The 27,127-nt window shown below is 38.9% G+C and overlaps 1 protein-coding gene across 1 annotated transcript in view; it reads right to left on the reverse strand.

Moving 5' to 3' along the window:
• LOC124271987 (sodium/calcium exchanger 3-like) overlaps positions 1–16,072 on the reverse strand; it is a 61,116-nt gene extending 45,044 nt beyond the window's left edge. Inside the window, exon 1 of the mRNA XM_046707154.1 lies at positions 15,686–16,072. The gene's annotated coding sequence lies outside the window, so the exon portion shown is untranslated. The remainder of the gene's footprint in view (positions 1–15,685) is intronic.
• Between the last annotated feature and the right edge of the window lie 11,055 nt (positions 16,073–27,127).

Here is a 27,127-nt window from a genome sequence, read left to right on the forward strand (position 1 = left end):
ACGTTGTTTTTATTTGTCGTAAGATCTCAGGAGCAATTATATAGTAAATGTAAGGAAGAGAATGTTAAGGATGTCAACTTCTTAAATATGAGGAACACAACATCTCGGTGTATATACTTACTCCTCCACTAGGTAGGCTTACACTCCAAAACGTGTTCCTCATAATAAAGATTCTGAAGTTCACATCCTTAAAATTCCCTTCCTTACAGGTACCATAGATTACCAACTAGTCTCACAAATGAACATATTTTACAGAAAAAAGCTCATAAAATAAAATATAATGAAAAGGAGCCCTGAGACTTTCTTCATTTTCAGAAGCTGTGGAAATCTAGACTTGCCACATTTTCTAGACTAAATGCCATTTAAAGACCTGACAGTAAATGTTCCGACGGAGAACAAAAAGGTCATTTGAGAAGAAGTCAGTTGTGATATGAACAACACAAATGTCACCTTGACTTGGCGGTCTCCCAATTCATAATTCATATAAAATCGATAATTTCAATTTTACACGCTTCTAAGTCACAGTATTGATTGGTGTCTATTTATAATAACGTTATGCTCCTCTTACAAAACTGTGGGCTGGTCCAGCTACAAAGGATAGGTGTAGTGTTCCGTTGCCTAGGTATAGGATGGTAAACTGTCACGCACAATTGGGCCTGAGTATTTACCGTCACATTAATTGATGGCAGAGAGTAACCGACTTGGGTGCACTCCAGATCGATCAGCGATGACAAATAGAGCATGCAAAGAGAACTTCATAAGGTCTGTGTCAGTACGCTCGCGTAAACATTGGAATATTCATTAGAAGGTTTAACATAATGCAATTAATATATAGAGTGTGCCGTGTTTGACTGGACGTTATAGTCTTGTGGCGTATGATACCTAGACTAACAACTAGTCTCTGAAATGAACATATTTTACTGAAAAAAAGTTCATAGTAAAAAAATATATATATATAATGAAAAGGAGCCCTGAGACTTTCTTCATTTTCAGAAGCTGAGGAAATCTAGACTTGCCACATTTTCTAGACTTGCGTGGGCTTTCTTGGATATATTTACTTCAGGGTCTGTACGACAGACTATATGATACCGTGTAGGAGTTGGTTAAATGTTGCTTTGAACAGCCTTCCAAATATGTCTTCGTGATGGGTTAATACACGACAAAGCTTATGGATAACAACTTTTGATTTATGTTATCCATAAGATTTGTCTTGTATTACTACACCAACCTCTAAATGCCTTTGAAGAATTTCAGTGCTGGGTTAATGTGAGAGGAGAGCTAGATGTGATGCAGGTGTCAGGAGTTTACCACTTTGGTGAAACGAGCACGATTATGGTGCTGAAAAACGTAGAACAATAATCAGGATTCGAACCCTAACTCATTGGGTTTTGGCGTACCCAGGGGACGTAACTCTGCGCAGCGAATTGCTGCACCTTAGACGACTGGGTTATCCATGCTCCTTGATACAGAGTAAAATGTATACTCATGGAAACGAATAAGGGAACAACTGAAAGGACAAGAGTTCCTTTATTATTTTCCAGATTTCTTCACAAGGTATGTATTGCACTGTGGGTGAAATTCTGGAAATAAATAAAAGCACTTGTACGTTCATGTGTTCCCTTATTCGTTTCCATGAGTATATAAACAGAAGTAAAAAAAAAATTGTTTAATAATATTGATGGTTGGAATTATTATGCTAAATGCTCACATATTGACTTACATAAATAGCATTTATATTCAATTTAATACGTATACATATTTCAGGATTCAATATAAAGTCAAGAAAAATTCTTAACTCTGTCGTGCAAATAGAAACCAAATCAATAATGTCCTATAAAATACATTTTACAGTATATATTATTCATTTTGAGAACCTATTCCGTATCTGCCTAAACAATTAGCTTCTGTAAGTGGTTTTATGAGAGGTGTGTACTGTTCTTATTACCTTGATACAAGCCTTGCCTGGTGGCATAGAGCATATTTATTGATATTAAATGAATCCATCAGAGTGTAAACAGGCGTCACGCTCTGAAAATATGGTATTCCGTTATGTGTAATACTTTTCCTTCAGGTTGTATTGAATGCCTTGTCTAGGTACCAGTGTAGACGTATAGTTAATCAAAGGACTCACGCACACTAATGTTTTGAGGTACGGTAACAGTATCAACTAGGTACAGATATGCTGCTGGTTACCATAGCGACCAGGATGCTGATGCCAGACTTTGATTACTTCATTTGCGCTTAGAAAAGATTTGAATCTCTGTAGGTTCACGTTGTTCTATGCAATGTGTGAAACCTAATCGCCTTGAGTTTCAGATGATACCTAGCTTTTCGGATGAGTTATTTTTATGTGAGTGCTGTAGATGTTAATAAATAATTATGTGAAATTATTTTCTCATTTGGTAATGCATATATTCATTCCCTGACAGGCGAATCCCTCGTTTTCAAAATAACATACTTAACAAATAACATGTGAAGGATACTTAGCGACACAATTAGTTCTGTAGTCTCCCTTAAAGTGTGTCAGGATCCGTTGATCGATATGTATCCCAGATACGGTCTGATTGTGATCCGATGGTTGTTATCACTGTACCCGTGCTAATGTCCTTCACAAATGATCTGTTTTTTTACCTCTTCTGTCATCTTACTCACTCACTGACTCACCCGTTTATGTGAAGTTGAAAAAGGGTATTGATGTTCTACGAGAAACGGGTTTGAAGTGATGCTGTCCTGTATGCCGTTGATCAGCCAACCTTTTGTATATATACATCAAGTTATTCTCCGAAGGTATTTCGGTTGGCCCTACGCTACATATAATTTGATATCTTAACCAACATGATTTCATGTGTCTGAGCTGGTTGCAATCTGTTACCTGTTTTCATCATTAACATAATCCATATTCCTGTATACCATTTCAGAGGTAACGCCGCACTGTGTCATATGCATATACAGTACTCATGTTCATACACATAAAGCAAAATCCCTTTACTCTGAAAGGTACAATGGGAGGGTCCATACCATGTCTGAATTAAAACCCAAGTAGTTTATATCATGTCAAATTGCATTGGTCGGACAGAGTAATGCCATTTTGCATTATGTAGAGAGAGAGAGAGAGAGAGAGAGAGAGAGAGAGAGAGAGAGAGAGAGAGAGAGAGAGAGAGAGAGAGAGAGAGAGAGAGAGAGAGAGAGAGAGAGAGAGAGAGAGAGAGAGAGAGAGAGAGAGAGTAACGTCAGCTATGTAGACAGAGACAGTAATGTCAATGTGCATTATGAAGATAACGTAATGTAAGTTTGCATTATGCAGACAGAGTAATGTCATTTTGCATTATGTAGAGAGAATAATGTCAGTTATGTAGACAAAGTAATGTAAGTTTGCATTATGTAGACAGGGTAATGTCAGTTATGCAAACAGTAATGTCAATATGCATTATGTAGACAAAGTAATGTATTTTTGCATTATGTAGACAGAGTAAGATCAATTTGCACTATGTATACAGAGAAATGCCAATTTACACTACGTAGACAGAATAATGTCAGTTTGCATTATGAAGAACGAGTAATGTCAATTTGCATTATGAAGACAGAATAATGTGATGTGCATTATAAAGACAGAGTAATGTCAATTCGCATTATGAGGACAGGATAATGTCAATTTGCATTATGAGGACAGGATAATGTCAATTTGCATTATGAAGACAGGGTAATGTCCATTTGCATTTTGAAGACAGTGTAATGTCAATTTGCATTATGTAGACAGAATAATGGCAATTTGCATTATGAGGACAGGATGATGTCAATTTGCATTATGAAGACAGGGTAATGTCCATTTGCATTTTGAAGACAGAGTAATGTCAATTTGCATTTTGAAGACAGTGTAATGTCAATTTGCATTATGTAGACAGAGTAATGTCAATTTGCATTATGAAGACAGAGTAATGTTAATTTGCATTTTGAAGACAGAGCAATGTCAATTTGCATTATGAAGACAGGGTAATGCCAATTTGCATTTTGAAGACAAAGTAAAGTCAATTTGCATTATGAAGACAGAGTAATGTCAATTTGCATTGTGTAGACAGAGTAATGTCAATTTGCATTATGAAGACAGGGTAATGTCAATTTGCATTATGAAGACAGGGTAATGTCAATTTGCATTATGTAGACAGAGTAATGTCAGTTTGAAAATATGTTTAACGTCCTGAGAGGTCTTCGTCGTTAACCCAGTGTGTCCAGGTATAAGAGGTTTCACTGTAGTTTGGTCCTGACTAACTGGTTTATATTGTAGGATGGGACCATCATATAACTCGTTCTGTCACTAAAGTAACAAAGCAATATATTATAGATCAAGGGAAAACTACATGGTTTGATTTAATGAGATGCAATTACATGATTACCTGCTACTAAATATTTAAAACGACCATCTGCTCAGCCGTTATTTACACAGTTGATTAAACACTTGTATTCCACATTACGGTTGACAGAAGGCTTAATCCTCAAACAAACTCGCGTTTGACATTTTGAAATAAGATCCAAAAACTATACAAAGTGAACCGGTGTATCTCTGACATACGATGCGCCGTCCGCACATTCGAAACGTACTAGTAGCCGTATTCACGTAATATGCTATTATGGGAAGCCTAGGTCTCAGCATAATATAGACATATATATCATACTGAACAAGGTCAAACAACATAACGGATGTTTTGAGATAGAATATCAACATTAGCAAGTAGTAGGAAATCGGTTACTTTTATACGAATGAGACAGATGGACCATGGTGAATACCATGAATATATTATACATATGATTCAGAAATCACTATAGTATAAAACGCGAGATGGGGATAATCACTCAAGATTATGTACCCAGATTCCATTGTATTTGGCGCAGATTCCATTGTATTAGGCGCAAGAAGGAAACTGACGGTGATTATTATGAGTGCATCGCTGAAATTCAGTGATGGCACAGGTGTGAATGAAAAGGCTAAGCATATGCTGCTCTGGTCATGCAAAGTCGTGTAGATATTGCAACAACGAGCTAAGTAAATAAAAGCAACAATACCATTTTCATAATCACGGCGATAATCGGGTGTTTATGAATAACTATGAATTACTGACGGTACCAGGTGTTCGCGAAAAGGTGTGTGTCTCTAGTTTGTTTCGTGTATTTGTTCTGTGAGGGTGTCAGCTTCTTGTTCGAGGTAACTAAGACAACGTTGCTCAGACCGTAGACCACATGGTATGATGTTGACCAAGGATCATAATCAGGGAGAACCAACGAGATGAGATTCGGATCCAGACACAACCAAGGAACATAACTCTGTGACAGTGAAACAACTACAGATAATTACAGATCATCCATAATGTTGATGATCATGCAAAATGTATGTACGCAAATTTCTCACACCCTAGCAGTGTTTAACATTTAGAGACACTGTCAGGTTGTCATCAGGACCAACTTTAGAGTGAGTTTAGTTTTACGCCGCTTTTAGCAATATTTCAGCAATATCACGGCGGGGGACACCAGAAATGAGCTTCACACATTGTACCCATGTGGGAAATCGAACCCGGGTCTTCGGCGTGACGAGCGAAAGCTTTAACCACTAGGCTACCCCTAGTCCTGACCGACTTTAGAAGCTGCATGCCTGACTCATCTCTTCAGTCCCCAATTTATATACTATCGACAGCTTATTGTAACAAACAATTTGACACATAAATTTACTGCAGGACACACATAATTTTGAAACAACGGTCCGACACACAGTTTACCTGCCACGGGCCTACCGGCAGGCGCTGATTCCGAACACTGCGCCCTTGCAATATCATTTGAATGCTTTAGACGAGGAATTTGGGAATGTTACCAGATATGCAAATCCCGTGATTAACTCCATCATGAGTAATTCATCAGAACAAAACCCTCTCAAAGTCTATGTAGAGGAATTTCATACTGTGGTACGGAATGTCTGCAATTCCTGGAAGATTTCTTGAGAAAACCTCATACAAACATGTACATTCTTATGACTAATGGTTTGTGTTAATTCTACATCAAACCAATATACCACTCTCAAATATGGACATGATTCAATGCATGAATGCATGGGCAAGAATGTTTTGCGTCTAACGAGTAACAGATGGGGGTGTTTTCATGAGTAAGATTAGTCAATTACTCATAAACTGACATTTGTGAACCGAATAATGTCAAGGAAACGCCTGTAGCGAGATCTGTAAATACATAATTATTGCAATCACTGCGACCTTATGACAGATACGACTTTGTTCTCCACCTAGTTCGTGTGCTAGTTCCACATGAAGGGATATTATGTGACTTATGTATTGACCGACAGAGAATTAAGAAAGATGTACTTCTCAGCTCATCCTCCAGTTAAACAAATGGACATACATGTATGTAGGAACTAAGCTGCTTAGTGGCAAGAGATATCGATAGAAGGAAGCTTGAATAGTGGCACTGAGAAGCATTAACATGTTTCTACAAATGTCTAAGTGCGGAAGCTAAAGTAACGGTATTTAGGCGTATGAGAATGTTTCTTGAGGCAACCAGGCCATAGTTCAAACATATTCAGTGGCTTCTGCGTCGTGTGTTTCAATAGGATATCTATTTTGATATCATTTTTGCGTGTAACGTTTTACTGTTTGAAAGCGATATACCTCAACGTCCTGCATCTAAATAAGGCTTATACTGATAATGTTCACCACCCTAAGCTAAGAGAGGGAGAGAGAGAGAGAGAGAGAGCACACACGCGCACACACTGGAGCTATTAGGGCTTACGAGAGAGACTGGGAGAGGGAGAGAGAGCGAGAGACTGAGAGAGAGAGAGAGAGAGAGAGAGAGAGAGAGAGAGAGAGAGAGAGAGAGAGAGAGAGAGAGAGAGAGAGAGAGAGAGAGAGAGAGAGAGAGAGAGAGAGAGAGAGAGAGAGAGAGAGAGTGAGAGACACACGCGCGCACACACACACTGGGACTTTTAGATAACCATGGGAGGCTTACGCTATACATTATGAGTAAATGTACCTTCATACTTTGCTTTGTTGAAGTTGGTTGGGTAGCCGAGAGGTTAAAGCGATCCCTCGTCACACCGGGGACAGGGTTCGATTCACTCACTCATGCTTTGAGTACATGAACTGTTCTAGATGTTGCCAAAGTACAGACCCATTCAACGATCACATCAAGTCTCATCCCCATCGATCAAGATGCAATATCTTTGCGTCAATAAGGACACCGTTTACTTAATATGGAAATATACGCGCTCATTCGTAAAAGTAAACATATGTCGATTGTGATATGGCTGGAAACCTAGATTGAAGGGCAGGGCGGTGCAGTGGGTCAGATCAGTGATCATATAACCTTTACTCTATATTTCCCCATCAAGAGACTCGATATAGATGACAGTCCATGTTCAGGGCAGATGTACGGCTACAGAGGATTATTGTTCATCTCCCAGTGTCCCTTGACGTCCAGACGCTGATGCGGCTGCTGATTCTTTGCTGATGCGAAGGATGTAACTTAAGTCGACATTACTGAGGGAATCGTATCTTCTCGCTGGTGTTATTTACCGGGATTAGATCTACCGGGAATCTCTCAGCATTGATGTGGCAATTACAACAAAGAGCACTGGGTGCTTGCCTTTACTAACATAGTTTTGTTTATCATATAATTCTTCAGAGCTTATGATTTCATAACAAACAGTGTTTACACTAGAGGAGCGGAGCTAATATTATTTCAATAATTAAAACTATGTAAAAACACAGAGTGCAGAAATCTGTCATTAAACACTGAAACAAACATATCCAGTACACTCTATACAAGTCTATAACATTTGACAAGTCTACATTTCTTCTACAAATGAAGAAAGCCCCGTGCTTCTTTTCCTTACATCTTATATTTTAGTAAAATGATTTAAGAATTATATTCAGTTCAGAGACTGGATGTTAGTATACATTTATCGATACCAGTGCATTTTGATCAGATTGGGTGAGCAGTAATTGGCTTTCTTTCTACTTTACAAATTGTTTGGATCACGACAAGCTAGTGGCTGAAAGCAAGAATGATGGATGATCACTCCGACCTCCCGAACCAACTGGGGACCAATTTACTGCGGAATTACCAAGTGTCTGTATCAGATATTGACAGGGAAAATGGACATGAAATATGCACAGGCCACGCATAATAACTCGAATAAATGGTCGAAACTCAATACACATGTCCGACTCGGAACAAGGATGGATTTGTCAGGATATGAGCATAGCCTACTTCCAAACCTCAGATCTATTTTGCGTCATTGAGAGCCCGGATGTTTTCGCTTCTCGAGCGACCTTGAAACGGCTCTCGTCTGTTTCCTGAAATGTGATCTATTGTACACTGACGGCTATCTTCGCAGTTATCACGTTAGAGACCTGTTAGTACTTCCAAAACGAAGCTCTAAACCTACCATTGAATATATAGCCCCTGTTTGTCGGCGTATCTGCTATTTTGAAATCAGGCCGTGAAAAATGTTTGCTACAACAAAAAATATAGATTATTTAAATTCCAGAGCATATGATTTTACTGTTTAGGACAACGACGACGATGACGACGACGACGACGACGATGAGGATGATGATGATGATGATGATGATGACACGTTATATCTTTATCAGTATTCAGAATATTATAGACACGTGTAACATCCCTAAAACTAAAATCCCCGAGCTAAGCTGTTATGCCTCCATGGATGTGTGGAATGTATATAACTTAGCACTCTGTAATATACAAGACAGTTTCCTTGGTTTCTCAAGTCAAAGTAAACTGCATCCTTTCCCGAAATAGAATTTCATTAGACGAGCGCATGAAACAGATTGCAACCTCTTCAGTGGAGCGTCAAGGCACTAGCAAATGATGAAGAATCTTAATCTTAACAAACCATCGACCTAAATCTCTAAGTCTCACCTGTTTGTCATCAGTCACCGCCTGGATTCTCTTTCATGTTTTAATAAGAACGTACGGAGAAGAGGTGTACATCATCATCATAAAAAATCCAGTCTCAAGTCCGAAAATATCTTACCTCGAATGCATTAGCTCGTCAAAGAGGCTGACAGCGGCATGATTCTTATTTTCAATAACCTATGATCCCAATAAGGGACATATTATGCCGAGTCAGACATCTCGCTCCTATATTGATACCCACAACAAAGGGTTTGCAAATAATGTACTTTAGAGGTGTTTTTGGACTACATTTTCTCCTATATACCATCATTAATTTCCCCTGGGATGCAGTAAAATCAACTTAGGCATAGTGATGGATTGCAGATAAGGTAATATGTGAATATTCCATACGGATATTTGAAAGTTTGTATGATGAATATTGGGTGCCACGCGACTGAAGTCAGGAAATCGACATTGACATGTATGAGAGAGACAATACTCATATAGAGATGAACTGAAATGAACAATTTCACTAAATGTAACAATAACTTAATATTTATCAATAATTAATAAGTTATTATCTTTCCGGTTGCATAAAACCTCAACATTTTGCTTTGACAAATATAATTGCAGCAAAAGCTACAGCACAATTTGTTACAGATCAATACCGACTCACTGGAAACCTAAATACGTGACTTCCCACACGGGTAGATTGAGTCGTAACATTAAACTACCCTCCTCGCCATGAAAGCAAATATCTGGATTTACAGAGGTTGTCCTTTAATCAATAAATAAGATGTGATACATCACTGTACCAACAAACAGTGACAATGACAACGTCTTTGCCGGTGGAGTTATATTTGCTGATGATTGTCTTTGGGGGTTGCGTTAAGGGAAATCTATCTTCAGTCCCTTGGGAGACATGCGTGGGTATGACAAGATTACCAATTGTTATTGCTCGCATGCCATGTTCCACACGACTTCCGCTTACAAGTAATTCCCAAAGCATGGACAGTCGACAAACCGACGCTCATCAAATAGGGAGTTCCCATTTTAAGTTCCCTCATTTCAAAATCACACCTGGGACATCGGTGCTAACGTATGAAGGGAATATGTTTGTTTGCTGTTACCAATAAGAATACACTCAGCTAACCTTAGGCATCCCACAATCGGAATATTAGACTAAAACTTAGTTTCTGAATATAATACAGAAACACATACTTTCTTTAAAATTGAAAAGGAGCCCTGGTGAGATGGGAGATTCAGAACCTGGGGAAATCTAGACTTGCTTCATTTAGGGCTTTAGCATTGCAGAAAAGGCTGGGCAAAAGTGAAAAAATGTGGTTCGGGGACTGTGAGACAGAATGTGATCTGAATATTTGTATGTTCACATGGTATTTCACATGTATAGAACTGAACGTACATTGGAAGTTCTCTGTTCACGACAGATGATTTAAATTATATACTAATTCATGGAACTGAAGATTCAGTCTGACCCATAAACACAACTGTAACTGGAAACCGACTTTAATCATGTCGACTGCCTTTAAACAGCACCAGTGTCCAAGATGTATTCCTGCTACAGAGACACTACAGCATAGCACTTACGTTACCCCTGTATTTTCAACCAGGCTTAAGTGTATACAGAGTCGTACTTCATTCAGTCACATTCCAGAAATGTCAGAATGGTAACATGATGGTGAAACACACACGCTACCCTATTAGACCATAATAATATAGTAACAAGCAGCCCGCACTCCAACCGCAGTAATAGCCATACGAAAAAGAATATTATATTTGTACATGATTGGTCTCTGTAAGCTATTATCGAGGACAAATGAATTGGCTAACGCGTCTTGCTGTGACATTTCGTCGACCATTCCACATGCGTGGGACCTGAACCAAAATGTCAGATACAGTTAAAAGCAAAGAAAGATTACTTTCAATTAAATTGTTTAATATTAAATATGTAATATCTGTAAATGCGTTAATCGAGATATCAGAAGTGACAGTTTTGATTGATGAAGTGAAAGTCTGGATTGATGAAGTAAAAGTCGGGATTGACGAAGTGAAAGTTTGGATTGATGGGGTGAAAGTCTAGATTGATGGAGTGAAAGGATTGATCGAGTGAAAGTCTTGATTGATGGAGTGGAAGTCTGGATTGATGAAGTGAAAGTCGGATCAAAGTGAAAGTCTGGATTGATAAAGTGAAAGCTTTTGATAGATGAAGTAAAAGTCTGGAGTTATGACGTGAAACTCTGGATTGATGATGTGAAAGTCTGGATTGATGATGTGAAAGTCTGGATTGATGATGTGAAAGTCCATAGAAAACAGATGCCTGGTGCATTATTGAATTATCAACATGCAAATCGTTATACAAAGCACTTCTTTGGATCGTTGTAAGTAAAACACCACTCCATATAGTAACACAAATCAATCGTTCTTGAACTATTAAGAGAATGAATATCTTAATCTACATACTATCATGATACAATCACTCACTGAAGTGGTGACTGAGTAGTTGTTAATAGTGGAACACATGTGTCGCTCCCAGTAGGATCCTGGTATTGAACACAATCAGCAAATACCAGGGTTCAGGATCCTACACACCGAGACACACCATGGAAGCCTGCTGGAGGTATTGCGAGGACTTACCGCACTTGATGAGCCTATTACTGCAACTGACTACAAGCCGGCTTGGGACTTGCTGGGCTTCGTAACCTAGGCTTCATGGTTCAATGGTCTGCTAATTTATAACCGGGGTGCTAGTTTGGGTAAACTTAGTTAGAAGCTGTTAAAGCACTGCTGACTTTTTAAAAGGCTCTGTGGTAGATAAATGGAGAACATTTCCAAATTTGATATATTGTTGACTGAACTGATGTCCGTTGGAGTTCCTGGTTCTGACTTGGCAAGTTGTCCCTCATGTTTACCTTAACTTTTAGGGGGTGATGACTGTTTGCAGTTGAATCTGAACTGCATTACCTGAACATTAATTAATCTTAACGTGAATTCTCCTTGCTATTCACTAAAAGTGAAATCCTCTTAAAATGTAATTGACATATATTAAATATGGGGAGCTTCAAATAGGTTGTTGGTTTGGAAAAGATTTGTGTTAACACTGTGTTGGTAAGCAATATTGGCGTAATTGCGATTTGTACTTAATATGTCTCTATCCAAGATGAACCCATGCACAAACACAAACAACCTCTTTGATGTAAGATATAATGAGCGTCATTAATCATCTTCAGCACTTAGTCGAATATCGTGATGTAAGAGGAAAGGGTATCTGACACACCCACCGAGGAAAGCTGACCTCCTATGGACCTTCTTGTAAAGGGCGCTTGTTCAAAGGACGATATTCACCAAAAAACATGGATACCCGTCCTAAGTTATCAAGTTAATATCGCCTTTTTGTCTTCTCAGTGTTACAGGTGCACATTAGGAAGGCTTGTTAATCCCATCAGTGGGCAGATCAGCCAGACTAAGTCATTGTAAAGCCTTAATGACCCCTTGCGCTGATCACATCAGATCATGCGTTCTGATCCTTGTGATGACGACTGATCATTGCGTAATGCTGTAATGAGGATACTGTGATCAGCTGTAGGTTTACAAAGAGGATGTTTCCCACAGAGATACGACTTGCACATTGACATTACACTAACACCCCTATAGCTATGGGCAAATTATATGCCGAGTTACAAATTTCTCTCTTGCGAACTATTTCTTTACGCGAGCTGTTTTTGTTGTATCAAATGTCTTATCAAATGTCTTATCGCGGCCTGTGTTCCATGAAACAGTAGACAACAAAGAATCAAAGCCCAAACCAGAGCAACAGACTGACACAGGATCACGTCATCAACAGACCTTGACACGGGATCATATCATGTTATAACCAAAGCCAGGACAGTGAGTAGCTACCTGAATCATTGCAGTTTTGTTGTACTTGGCTTTCTCACTTTCTGGAATTGTCAGAAGTTCCATATCGCTGTCGTTATTATGATTGTTACCACCATGTAACGTTGTCGATGTTCTTGGTCTCGAACAAACCCCGACTACATTGTCGTTGAAGGACATGCTTTTTTCTTCCCCTTTCAAAGGAAGTGTCCGGTTGTTTTCACCAACTTATTTTTTGTTCCAGAAAAATTCTTTTGGGGGGAATTGGAATTTATGATATCATTCCTAGTTAGGCTTACTGATATACTCCAAAACGATATGTGAACTGAAGCTGCACAGGGGCTTGTAAACTATCATTAAGTCCTAGAAATATCGATCTCTTACCTAAACTTACGATGGAGCACGGACAAATGTTTAATTTGACTTACTGGAGCCTAGGTAATCTAGACTTGCAAAGTAATTTTCGTCTTTATTCGGATTCATTTTTATATTTAATCTCTATGGTCTGGAAGGCATGCTAAGGGCCCTGCTGCATGTATATATGATAATTCACTTTCTGTTACTGTGAGAAAGCCTGTGTGTGTATTTACCTCTGGGTGTCTGAAGTCTACACATATATATACATTACACCGGTTTGTGCGGTGAGGTAACAATCTAACCCAGACAAGAATGTGAACATACACACACACATGGGATTATTTAACACAGAATTTCAACCGGATATGAACTTGGGTACCTGGTGTAAAAGGTTTGCAAAATCGGTTGTTTTCAAAGCAACCTCACTTCCGTTAGACCATGTGTTGTGTACGTGTGGGTCAGGTTTCCAAAATGCATATTAAGTTATAACGTAGCCTTGCTCCAACGCTGTAATAAATGCTAAGCACATGGGGGTATAGTAATTCTATCCTTAAAGCAAGTGTAGATAAGCGGACAGTGGACGCCAGTCTGTTAGAGGGACAATGTGTTCTTTTTATTCATATTAATTGGAAACTATCATTGAAACTATTAATTATTACCTTAGAGACTTGTACAAGTCTAGTTATAACGTTGCTCTTATTCATTTTGTTGTCAATGGACTACAGTGTCTATTTGTAATGTGTCGCACTATGCAGATCCACTTGCACATAGTAAGACTTCCTTGGTCCGTCTGAAGGTTTTAACGATTTAATCACTTACGAATCCGTATTCTACGAAAATGAATTGTCGCCTCAAGTCTATGTTTACACTGTGTAATGAGGCTATAAGTATTTCGTTTACTTACATTGGTGTTCTTTGTTTAGATCACACAGACAGATACAAATGTTAGTGTTGTACACATGCTCGGCATTCTTGACGGGCCTGTTGCTATTCGCGGATAGCAATCTGAAATAGTTTATCTCGGTAGTGCTTCCGATCGGTGACCTACATCACGAGTTAGAATATAGTGTGGAATAAATAGTCCTCTGGGGCTTCTGAATCCTGAATAATGACAATCTCCATAGATAGTACCATCAGACACAGCATGCGATGATCGTAGCGTTATCACACTGACCCTGCAGAACGCACTCAAGTGCTCCCTGGCATTCCTGCTACCTGAATCATGTCCTTCTTGCTGAGATTGATTTTTACGCTGGATAATTGTTCTGTGTAGCCCCCATCGCTGTTTATTGTTGTCCTTGTCAACAAAGCGTTGCGTCTGACCTCCACCCTCTGACCCCAGGGTCAACGCCACGCCCATTTGAGCGTGCCAAGAGAAATGTCAAGAACAGGAGTTACATGGTTTCAGTGAATGTAGAACACCCCAGCATGAAGAACCACAATAGGTTGTCTCGATAGTAACTCACTGTTAAAGGACAAATACTGGATCAATACAGAGGTTAGACTAACAACTAGTCTCTGAAATGAACATATTTTACAGAAAAAAAGTTCATAGTAAAAAAAAAATATAATGAAAAGGAGCCCTGAGACTTTCTTCATCCTGAAGCTGAGGAAATCTAGACTTGCCACATTTTCTAGACTTGCGTCTAGTCTTTTACAAGATTCTAAACCACTTAATAATAGAACAACACAAGGTCTGCGGGCAGTTGTTTAATGCAGTTACCTCAGTGATTTCTGTCGTCTACTAATTACTCGATATTCTATTGATTACTCAGTCATCAATTGGTTACTCAGTCACCTACCGATTACTCGATTTTCTACTGATTACTCAGTCGTCTATTGGTTACTCAGTCATCTATCGATTACTCGATATTCTATTGATTACTCAGTCATCTATTGGTTACTCAGTCATCTACTAATTACTCAGTAATCTATTGGTTACTCAGTCATCTACTTATTATTGTCATCTTTTGATTACTTGGCCATTCACTGATTACTCAGTCACTACGCAAACACCATACCTTACCATACACTGCCGTACTCTCTCAGGCTAAGGCAACTATTCATTACTATAATAGTCAATCGATTTACATGTAATCACAATTGCTAAACGAGCCTATTATCCTAATAGGAAAATGTATACCTGTTTCACTAGCCCTGTTCCACTGTGAGGCATCTGTGAGTAACGATGGCTTAGAAATTGCTTGTGTTGTATATAGACTTATGTCACGTTGACACGAACGTTAATAATTCACAGTTTTGGTTACCTACACTACCACTCAACTTGTTAACACATATAAAACTACCGATATCAGCTCTGATAATAAACAAAACAAAATCAATTCACGCAGCACAACTTCATGTCAATTGATACACAGTTCTAACCACTATTGTCTTGGGAATCCCATTATCAATGCTATACGGTTCTGTGGGGTGTTCTCTTGCAAATTCCAAGGAAACCTGAAACGAAATGCATAGTGCCGCACACACAGGATTCAGTCAGCAAAGCTTGCTCACATACCTGATAAGTTAAATATCCTCAGCATCCACACGAAGCGTTTAGCCCACAACCGTCTTCATAGATATGTCCCGGGAACTGACTCACGCTTCATACGCCAGGACTCACAGAGCGTAATTCTAGAGGAAGCGACTCCCTTTCCGCATTACAATCTGTCTAAGCACTGATGCATAGCACTGGCATGTAGTCTTCAACCTAGTGACGGACACTGCTAGTTCCAGACCGGTGACGCCGTACAACCGATCAGCAACAGCTACGCGACTATACCAAGAGGTTGTCGGAGGCTCGGGAAGTGGGGGCCGACGCTACGCGTAGAGGTGTTGTGAGATTGTGGACCCAGCCGTGTATTGACTAGCTGCATTGCGGTTGAATCATCACAACGTGTTGAGGCTCGAGGTCGATGGCGGAGTCGGGATATTTGAAACTGTCATCTATTGACATGCTATACAATTACTATGATTTGAATTTATTATTATTGTGTTATACCAACGGGAGTGCTAGAGTTATCCCCCTTTTAAGTGCATCTCATTTATGCATGCTGAGATGGATAATTGTTAATGTTAAAGATTACATATACTCTAGGGGGGTAGAAATACATAAATCACTAATTGGCATCGTTATATATGAAAACCCGTCATTAAAACTACTTAATTAACCACAAGATTTATAAGAACGAATATGGTGTTCCGCTTAAGACTAACCACACGTCTTTCACATGTAATGGTTAAAAGAGTACAAAAAAAAAAAAAGTTGTTTTGTTCTTTAAAAACCAATAAGTACGGGCTATTCTTACTATCTTTTCGTTTGTTTTAAATTTCATACTGGAACATCTTTGATAGTTGTTCCCTAATAATCTTTTGTACTATATATCAAATATTGTTACTTATTATATTTAATAGTCGTACATTATCTACCACGACGAATCCAGGTTAAAACTGGTCTTCAGCCACCCTCGACTGGTACTAACGGGATCGGGTGGTCAGGCTCGCTGACTTGGTTGACACATGTCATCGTATCCCAATTGAGTAGATGAATGCTTATGGTGTGATCACCTGTCCAGACTCGATTATTTACCGCCATATAGCTCTAATATTGCTGAGTGCAGCGTAAACCTAAAGTCACTCACAAGGTTTCTGCTCAACGTTGGTATGGGAAGGTTTCTGCATCGATTTCACAAGTTGAATTTAATTAAACTACGAACGTTAACAGTACTCGATGAAACCGTTGGTATATGTGGGTTTCCATTTCATATTGACAAAAGCAGTCATTTGAGTTACGAGGGATGATGCCTATAGCCTGTGACACTTGTGGATGATATCGATCCTGGTACATAACGTGAATATGACCCATGGTCAACTGGATGTAAATCATGTTGACGCTCGACACACTCTAGATCTGGATATCAGGACAACACGAGGAAGGCATAACTCCAGCTTTGAAAACTGGCATCCACTTTGTGTGATACGCCTAGGAATCCAGGTTTTAGATTGCGTCGAAGGTTAAAGTAAGGGGAATGAAAACAAATTGTCGCTAGCGTAATCAGATTATTTGAGGGAGCAAAGCTCAGAAGCAATGAGGCTGACATGAAGACATGAAAAGAGCGAGGGTCGTGGACATGGGCGGTGGGACAAACGACAGTAAGAGATAACGTGATTGACAACGACAGACTGGGGAAGGGGTAGGGCTGGAACGGGGTGGGCTCATGTTCATGGTTTTCAAGATATGTTTGGAGAGTCCAATATTTTTTATTTACGAAGAACAATATATATTTTCTGAAACTTGAGTGTACGTGGTCAGCCGAATGCCATCAACATCATGGCTGCAAGCACAGGACTGGTCTTCATACACGGCACACATCTTGAGGCCAACGATTTCCGAAAACTACTCCCGAAGCCGTGTTCGAGGATTCGAATGACAACGTAAACGTCTCTCCATTTCATCTCATAGGTGTCCAGTGGGTGCAAAAGCAGGGGATCCTGCAGATCGAGGTGTGAAACGTGACCCAATCAAGTGTTATCTGCTCCACCGGTGACATCTTCGAAATGTTGTTGTAGACACCTATTTCTTGCCAGGTATCGTACGGGCTGTACTAGAAATATAGTTCCATATTTTACTGAGTGAAGAGAAGATCTTGCAATTTGTTCACTTTATTGATGAAATATCGTTGAGCAATCGTGGTTAATTGTTTTTTTATAGTGTCTGCACTGAAAGCTGATGAACGTATTGACTATATTTGATAAGTGCCTGATTGCACGGAAAGTACAAAGGCAACTTAATAGTTTACTATAACTCGGGCGTATTCGCGCGTACACGTCCACCATATACATAGTATGTGCAATGTGCTTGTGTGATATCATATTTACATTCTCCAAAGCGGAAACGGGAAGGTTGGGAGGTATCTTTACAAGATGTTACGTCACTTCTCCAGACCTCTAGATAAGCTGCGCATTTGCTTAAAATCTAAATTTGTAACCAAACACAAATCTAAATACATGACACGTTTTTATGGATAATACCCTGATGGTAGATCACCTGATGAAGGAGCAAGAATTAGCTCTGAAAGGACGTATAAAGAATAAAAGAAGTTGTTATCCATAAAAACGTGTCATGTATTCATGTTTGTCCAACGTCTAAATGCCTTTCAAGAACTTCAAGCACAAAACTTTTAACTTTGAGTTACAAGTACAAATACGCATGGATATTTTAAATACCCGAAACGTACTACAACACGTAATACATAATTACCTAAAATATCTTCATCAGCTTGCTTACACAAATATTTCTTACAGATTACTTGTTACTGACTGAATGGGGAAATCATGATCTACTGTACATTGAATAATGCATGGATGCATCTCGTTTATTGTAATTTAGTCGTTGGTTTCAAACTGAGAGCCTAATAATATAGTGTTTATCTCCAAATGGTATTAAATGCCATGGCAAAGATAATAACGCAAAACTTGCCTGGAGCCCTTTTCTCCTATTCACATTTGTCTGAAGAACTGACAACCGGCTGAAGGGACGAGATCACGCTGGTAACCTAATGAAAGGATGTCCGCTTGCATAACATGTTTTGCGTAGATAGATCCTCATCGGAAGAAGCTTAAGAAAGTCACATGGGCCGTCATTGCGAAGGTGTCAGCATTTGTAAACTTATAAACTGAGAACACAGTATTTCATATTGTAGAGTGAGTATGGTTTTACGCCGCTGTTAGCAATATTCAAGCAATATTTAGAGTTCTAGTTTCGGTATTAACACATTAACTGTTCAAATACATACCTGTAGTGCACATAAGTTTATAAGGTATGGAAGGCATGGAAACCATTGAATGTTTCATTTCCTCGTGTCTCGTTTAAGACAATGTCCATAATTCAAGCATTTACTGAGGTGTCAAAATTTGAACTCATGTTTGGAAATATCTGCAAATCCGGTCATAGCATACTTAGGTTGTAGTTCATTTGGCAATATACGATGTGGATATGTGAAGCTTCAAATGAAATAATTGCCAATCAAATCACTAATATCATTATACTTATATCATAAACATATTTTCCCGAGTAATCCACGATACGGTGGGTCAGCCTAGTATTTAAAGCGTTCGCCCGTCAAGCCGAAGACCCCACATGGGGACAATGTGTGAAGCCCATTGTGAAATTCCTGGAATATTGCTCAAAGCGGCGTAAAATTACACTCCCTCCCTCACTCACTCGAGTAGTCCACAATAGTTCCGGGTCTGATTATGTAACCGTCGCTTTAGTTAATGCTAACAAAATTGTTTGACTTTCAAATAGATGTATTTATTGAGATGCTATCTGAACATTGAATAAAATAACTTTCTATTTCAATGTGGTAACATCTGGTTAAAACGTGTTTAAGCTTATATAGTTTTCAATACTGAACATTGACGATTGTTTAATATGATGCCAAACATTTAAGTAAATCATATTTGTATGACCTTCGTAGATGCGAGTATCTTCTACGTGCATGAGGGGCGGTGGGGTAGCCTAGTGGTTAAAGCGTTGGCTCGTCACGCCGAAGACCCGAGTTCGAATCCCCACATGGGTACAATGTGTGAAGCCCATTTCTGGTGTTCCCCGCCGTGATGTTGCTGGAATATTGCTAAAAGCGGCGTAAAACCAAACTCAGTCAGTCAGTCAGTCAACGTACATGATACACTTTTTAGAAACCAGATTGACCTCCCTATTCTAATATTCTTTGATAAAAATAAAAAAAAGATATTCCACAATCGTGACGCAGGGATATAAAGAACGAAGTCACAAAGGAAAGGGACATGGTTTAGGAACGTTGCTTTGTGAACTGACCATGTAACAATTATACTTGAATAATATGCTCTTTGCTTGCGTCGGTGAGAGAAAAAAAACCCAGGTGTCCTTGAGAGACAATATGCAGTTGTTAATCGTGGTCTATATGTTGCATCGTGCAGTCGAGGGACGAAATGCTTTGGAAATATTTCAAAGTCATCAAAGGCTTGGTGGTTCAGAGCGAGATGCATGGGAAACAACAAATGAAAGATTATATAACGAAATAGATCATATAAAGACATAGATCACCTAAAAATACCTTTGATCCTTTAATAAAATCCCACAGTGCTGAATGTTTTATTGCATATCTGCTGCAGCGGAGGTGTTCATTTCGAGGCTTTACAGCGGCTAACCACACAAGGAAAAAAAAGATGCACTCAGTCATCGATGTTATCATCATCATCATCGTCATCGTCATTATCATCATCACCATCGTCGTCGTCGTCGTCGTAGTCATCGTCATTATCATCATCGTTGCTCATCGTCATTATTATCATCATCACCATCATCGTCGCCGTCGTCGTCGTAGTCGTCACCATCGTCGACCTGAGGTCTTCATGGTACTGCGCATCTATCAAAATCATGCGACCACTGAAAGACAAGACAAGAAAAGACAACTGTTAATGATAGGAAATTACAGAAACAAAAACTCGTCACCTCGACTGTTATCACTCTACAGCCTGCAACTATGCTGTTTCGTGTTATGAGACATAATTATATGATTTACTTGATATATGTCTTTGCTAAAGACAATCATCCCCATGCATCATACTGAACGTACACGTCAGTGAAACTTGATATTGGCTACAACCCTACCCTTGGCTACTATCCTATCCAAAAGAAATGTTTGCTCGTGACTGACATTGACGTTAGCCACTGACATAAGAATGGCATCCCAACTTGCCCAATTTACTTGGTGTTTACTGACAGAGCTGTGACATCGACATTTACACAATGTGGATATTTACTGACACAATAGCTGAGAGTCACTGAAACATTTATATCTGACACATTTGTAAACTGACTGGCTTTTACTGACACTATCGCTGGGAGTCATTGCCATATGTATGGCATCCATGGTTGCACAATGAATGGTATATACTGACACTATAGCTGAGAGTCATTGACATAAATACGACATCAACATTTGCACAATGAATGGTATTTACTGACACTATAGCTGAGAGTCATTGACATAACTACGACATCAGCATTTGCACAATGAATGGTATTGAGAGTCATTGACATCAACATTGCACAATGACTGGTATTGACTGACATTATAGCTGAGAGTCATTGACATCAACATTTGCACAATGAATGGTATTTACTGACACAATAACTGAGAACCACTGACATAAGTAAGACATCAATATTTGCACTATGAATGGCATTTACTGACACAATAGCTGTGAGTCATTAACATAAGTATGACATCCGCATTTGCAGAATGAATGGTATTTACTGACACTGTAGCAAGTGGTTACTGGCAAAAAAATGACGGCCAGATTCGCACAACGGCTCAGAGTCACTTCGACAATGATCACGATTTTACGATGTCATATGTAAACGAACATCTCTGTAAGAACAGACGAACAACTAGTGCCCACGGGACCTTATGTCCTATTTCAAGATGAGGATGTCCTACCGTTCACAAATATTCACGTTCTCAATACAGATCAGATGATATTTGCTTTCATTATTGACTGCTTGTCCTAAACCTTGACATCGGGTTACAGTTCATATTTAACACTGGGATATAGGGTATATTTGCTAGGTACTACGGCGCCTACTATTAATGGACAAGGGAGGACTGGAGATGTCTTGAAGATAAAGAACAAGTGCTGATGCGTGTTTTAGGATATTTCTTCCTTGGTTAACATACTGGATTTCATTGATATTCTGTATGATATGATATCTAAACATTTAGTGATGTGATGTATATATACACTGGATAATTACCATGCTGTTACCTGAGGCCTTTTCAGTGGGAACAACTACACAATGTTCAAATGAAATATATACCATGAGCTAGCATGTTCAGCATCACAATCTCCTTTGCAAAAACTCTCATAGACTCTGATTTAAGTATCGTGGTCATCATCCATATCCACATAGTAACAACGAAAACATTTTCTGTGACGAGAAATCTCTGTTACAACACGCGATATGAGACTATTTAGTTAGGAATATTTGATAACCAGTATCAAACATTTATATTACCAGGCGTTCGCAGAAGGTTCATATATCCTTACCACCAGTGGCACCAGTCGCAAACACGAGCAAAGAAACCATTCCAAAGCTTTACTGAGGCTATAAACGTTGCAACCCTCATTAAAGCCCTTGTAGCAATGGTCATATGACGCTTCTTTTGATTTCTTCATGCAAAGTATACCCTGTATTTTACTTTGAAAGTTGTGAAATGTAGACACCAAGGAATGGTTTTGCTGGGATATTGATGAGATAATTGGAAAAGTTGACATTTGGAGTTGAAGTCATCCCTCCTGTCACAATGCAATGCGCGTGTCATTTGTCGCTCTGAATCTTTATATGTAGATCAAAGTGTACAACAGAAGAAGCGTAATTTTGCCTCTTATATTTCAAGTATCTAGTTAAGTCAGTGAAATGAATTTAGCTTTTGATCATTATTGAAGATTATCCTATCATCGATATGCCTCATTCCTAACTTATACTTCTTGGTCATATTCTATTCTGTTAATTTTGCCAATCCGAAACGACATTCTTGAATGTGCATCATGACATCAGCCAGAAGGGAATTGGTGCACGCGAACAAAAGCTGGGTAAACTGGGTGGCAGATATAGGTTGACATGAATCTTTTCGCTGAATGTTTTCCCACGTTTCCACTTTTTAAGCAACACCACTATGTATAGAAAGGTATCTGCCATATGTCTTTATTCTACCGTATGAAACAATGTAAAATGATTTCTATGATGTTGACTGCAATATCGCGGCCAGTGCAGAGACAGATGACACCTCACTTACATTTTCATATTTATGTGATAACTATTAATATGTTTATTTCATTCTCTTTAAGTAACGTGGCTCGCACTTTCCTCGAGAAACTAAGGTTTTGTTATATGAGTTCGAATGCACACGTTTAACAAATCCAGTACTAGTGTATGAAAGTATTCATATGACAATATACACCCCCCTTAAAACGTCTATGATTTGAATGAATCACATGAACCGCTCTTTGTTTATAGATCATGATATATTATTGAGGATGAACCTTGACTACACATTAGGTGGATACAAGTTGATTGATAAGGCACAATGATCTCAAGATACTCCCCGCCAGGAATAAAATGCAGCATTTGATTTGAATTATATTTTGTGTGTGATTGGTTGTACTGCATCAAAGGGAAAAAAACGTCAGAGACATTAAATACTTTCTGGGATAATTTCATTTCGTTGTGTGCTCGTCTTCACTACGACGTACACATCCCCCTATTACATTCATTATCATCAATGTTTTTTAGTTTAAGGTGGTCGTAGCTCCCATACTTCAGTTTCACCTGCGACTCTCGTTGCGCTCTGGGTACCGTTTCACAAAGCAATCGTAGCGCTGAGACTGTCGTACCTCCTGTACTGTAACATAGACTTATGGCAGTCGTAGCTTTGTGAAACGGGGCCCTGATCGCTTAGTCCTTCGGCTTTCCTGACACACGCTCTATCCACTAGACCAAGGAAGCGGTCAGTGACGCTTATGAAGATTATTAGATCTTCCTGGGAAAATGTCCACTAAAACAAATAATTTCTTTTCATGCTTTTGTGGTGATGCTGTGATCAGAAAAGTCAAAGTGCCTTGATTTGAACAATTAGAAAACAATTCTAAGACGAATCTTACAGTAGAATCACATATGACTTTCACGACATTCGGAGACACGGCATAATAGTTCTTTCTAATCTCCCTCTGATGCCAGGAATCAATGATTTTTCGACGTCGCCCCGTTCATATAATACGATATTCGACACTAAGGGCTTTTTCTCCAAGGCACCTACTCGTCGTGATATGCTTGTCTTATGGTTCAAGGCATAGACCAAAACAGTGAGTGGCGACATATGGATCTCGCCCTTTTACGAACCTCTAAGAGCTAACGTTTTTCACTATGGAAACTATCCGAGATGAAACACAAAAGCTTCTCTGGCGTCATAATTCGCCTTCACCAATTTCATTATGCAGTCTCTTTGACGAACCTCTGTGGCTGGATGTAGCTGGGTTATTGGTGAATGAGGCTTAGATAATAAAAACACAACAATAACAAAACGGTTAGGTGAAAACGTAAAGACCTATTATGTCAGAATCGAGGGAATTTCTAAAGGTCAATCTAAATGTCTTCCTTGTCTTTCTTACGGCCATATTATAAACCCATGTGACTCTCATTTCTGAACGTAATCCATCATCAAAAACAGCAAAACCATTCCATATTAATTAAATCCGCTCCATGTGTTGTTAGATGAGCGTGTCCTGCCTGCTTGGTGTGAACACCAGCCGCGAAGCATCCCCTTTTCTATTCAACACCACGTGATCATAAAGTGAAGCAAGTTGCGATCTGGAGGTTCTCATGTGAACTGGCTCTGTTTCCAAGGTCGTGTTAAAATAAGATACTGACATGATGTTACCGCGAGCTAGTCACTACATCCTACGAATAATTCATCAAGCTGGTAAGCCTTTGACAGTTGTAGCATTCCCGATATCCATGGCAACGAAGTATCTGACACACTTTTTTTCTTGCATAATATATATCTAAAAACAAGCAGGCAGCTGGAGACTGAAGGATGCATCACGCACGTGTATATACGTCCAATGGATATACATGTATGTACTGTGAAACTGCATCTTTGCATTGTTGCCATACATATATGCATAGGATATTACATGTATCGATATTCATGCTCATTACGACCACTAACACGCTGTGAAATTCTAACCTATTCGTGCTGGTATTTATATTTTAAAATTAATATTGCAAGAGCTTTTGAACTGCACACTAAGTTATTTTATATTTAAGACATTCAGAAAACACGCGTTATGCCAATCGTTTGGTACTGGCAAGAATCACACTTTTTAATGTGTTAATGTTTTTTCCGTATTACGATTGAGGTAAATTAGATTTCAAGGTGCATATTCCGCCTCTGTTATTGTGAACTAATCGTCAGGTCAAACTGGCAATCTAGTTAAATACTCCCAATGCGATTGACTTGTCTGGTGAAGTGTTTTGCCAGGTGATATTGTCATCCTGCAAGGGTTAAGCGGCAAATAGGTCCTCACTGGAGATTACCATTGTTTTCGATAATTGTGTTACTAGTAGACAAGACGCAAGATTTGATAAGTGACAGAAGGATGGCAAGATGGTGGCAATCATTCCATGGACATTCCCAAGCATAAAATACATTCCCAGCTTGATAAGTAGTGTTCATGAGTGGAGCTCTGGTACCACTGTCTATTGTTTTTTCATCTTCGAATCCAAGGGCATGCTTGTACATTCACAGTGCTGAGGCATATTCTCGACGTTCGGGGAGATACGAATGTCACAGTGGTCAAAACAACGTTGTGTGGAGTTTTTCCCTCAGATCCTGTAACTGATAAATCTGCTGATTTTACTGTGTTCAGATTCAAGTAATGTCTCAGACTTAAAAATGTAATGGATGATAGAATGTCTCTATAAATCTTCAAAGTGTCCATCAACTTTATGCTCGCTGCGAAAGGCCATTGATTTCCTGGGTCAGAATCAGCTTCACGAACAATAGCGTAATTATCGTAATGGTTCCTACAGCACCGTTACTTTAAGAATCTAAATAGAAAGTACATATCTCGTGGTTCCCTATAATGGGCTCCCTCAATATCTATCTATTCACAATTACCTTGTTACTTAGCCAGAATTATAAACAATGTATGATCCGGACAACTATTAAACCAAGGTTAATGAACACACGCCATGTTTGTAACCAATTAGCAAGGCTAGACCTATGTGTACTCGTAGACTGTCAATCAGATTTAATTATTGGTCGATCTCGGTGAGCTCTACAACACGCAGTTGCCATTATCAAGTATATAGAGGCCAGCAGTAAAGGGGAGCAGAGTGCAAACAGCTGAAGCTGTAGTAGTGTCATCATGGTGCATACAGGATACATACATTTTGAAAACAGAATGCATGTAAGATGTATATATAATGCATCCATTATACGTCAGGTACAGGATGCATACGGGTACAGACCTAGTGTCTTTATGTTTTATGCCTACATGATTGATGGATAACGGTAAATTTGTCTATATCATGCATGATGCATGTACTCGTTATCTTCGGTAAGTAAATAATATGATGTACATAAATGATGCTCAAATGGTACATACATGAATACATAAATTGTAACAACATGCAAATAGCCATATTCATCATATTCATACATAATAACTTCACATATATCAGGGTAGAGATTGCGATCTGGTAGAAGTGGTGATTCTAACAGTAGATACTGTCTCTATTGGTATGAATGGTGAGAGGACAGCTTTTATAAAATACAGAATAACATGTTGGAATTCACTGTTATAAAAATAGGAACGACGAGACGATTTACAGTTGAGATGACTTGGTTAGTATATAGATACTTGAAACAGGCTTTTGTTAAATATATTGTTATGCTAATTAAATCTTTCTCTCAATCTCTCACTTCCTTGCATAAGTGTAGAATTTCAATCTCTACAAGTAGGATCAAATTGGAGCTTTTACTGATAGAGATTGCGATTATTTTGATTTTCAACTTTATAAATGACTACATGGGTAGTTATATGCACAGTTAAGAACAAAAACAGTGTGTATTGTCAGCTCTCATATTCGATGATTGTTGATACGATCGCTCACATAGGAATGAAAAGTGAGCACGGCAATTCGCTGTGCAAAGTAGCGTTCTTCAAGCGTGCCAAAAAGAAAGGTTGAAAAGGCCATAAATATTGACATCCTCGCAATCATCACACACACAGCCGTGCCAATACATTGTAAGTCAATAAACCTGACCATATGTTCGTTGTTATGCCTGAGTAGCCACGGGTAGTATATTATTCATGTTGCCCCAGTTATTAGCCGATCTCCTATATCCAC

The sequence above is a fragment of the Haliotis rubra genome, unplaced genomic scaffold, assembly GCF_003918875.1.
Source record: "Haliotis rubra isolate DU_JTF1 unplaced genomic scaffold, ASM391887v1 Scf165, whole genome shotgun sequence".
Classification (NCBI taxonomy): Eukaryota; Metazoa; Mollusca; class Gastropoda; order Lepetellida; family Haliotidae; genus Haliotis; species Haliotis rubra.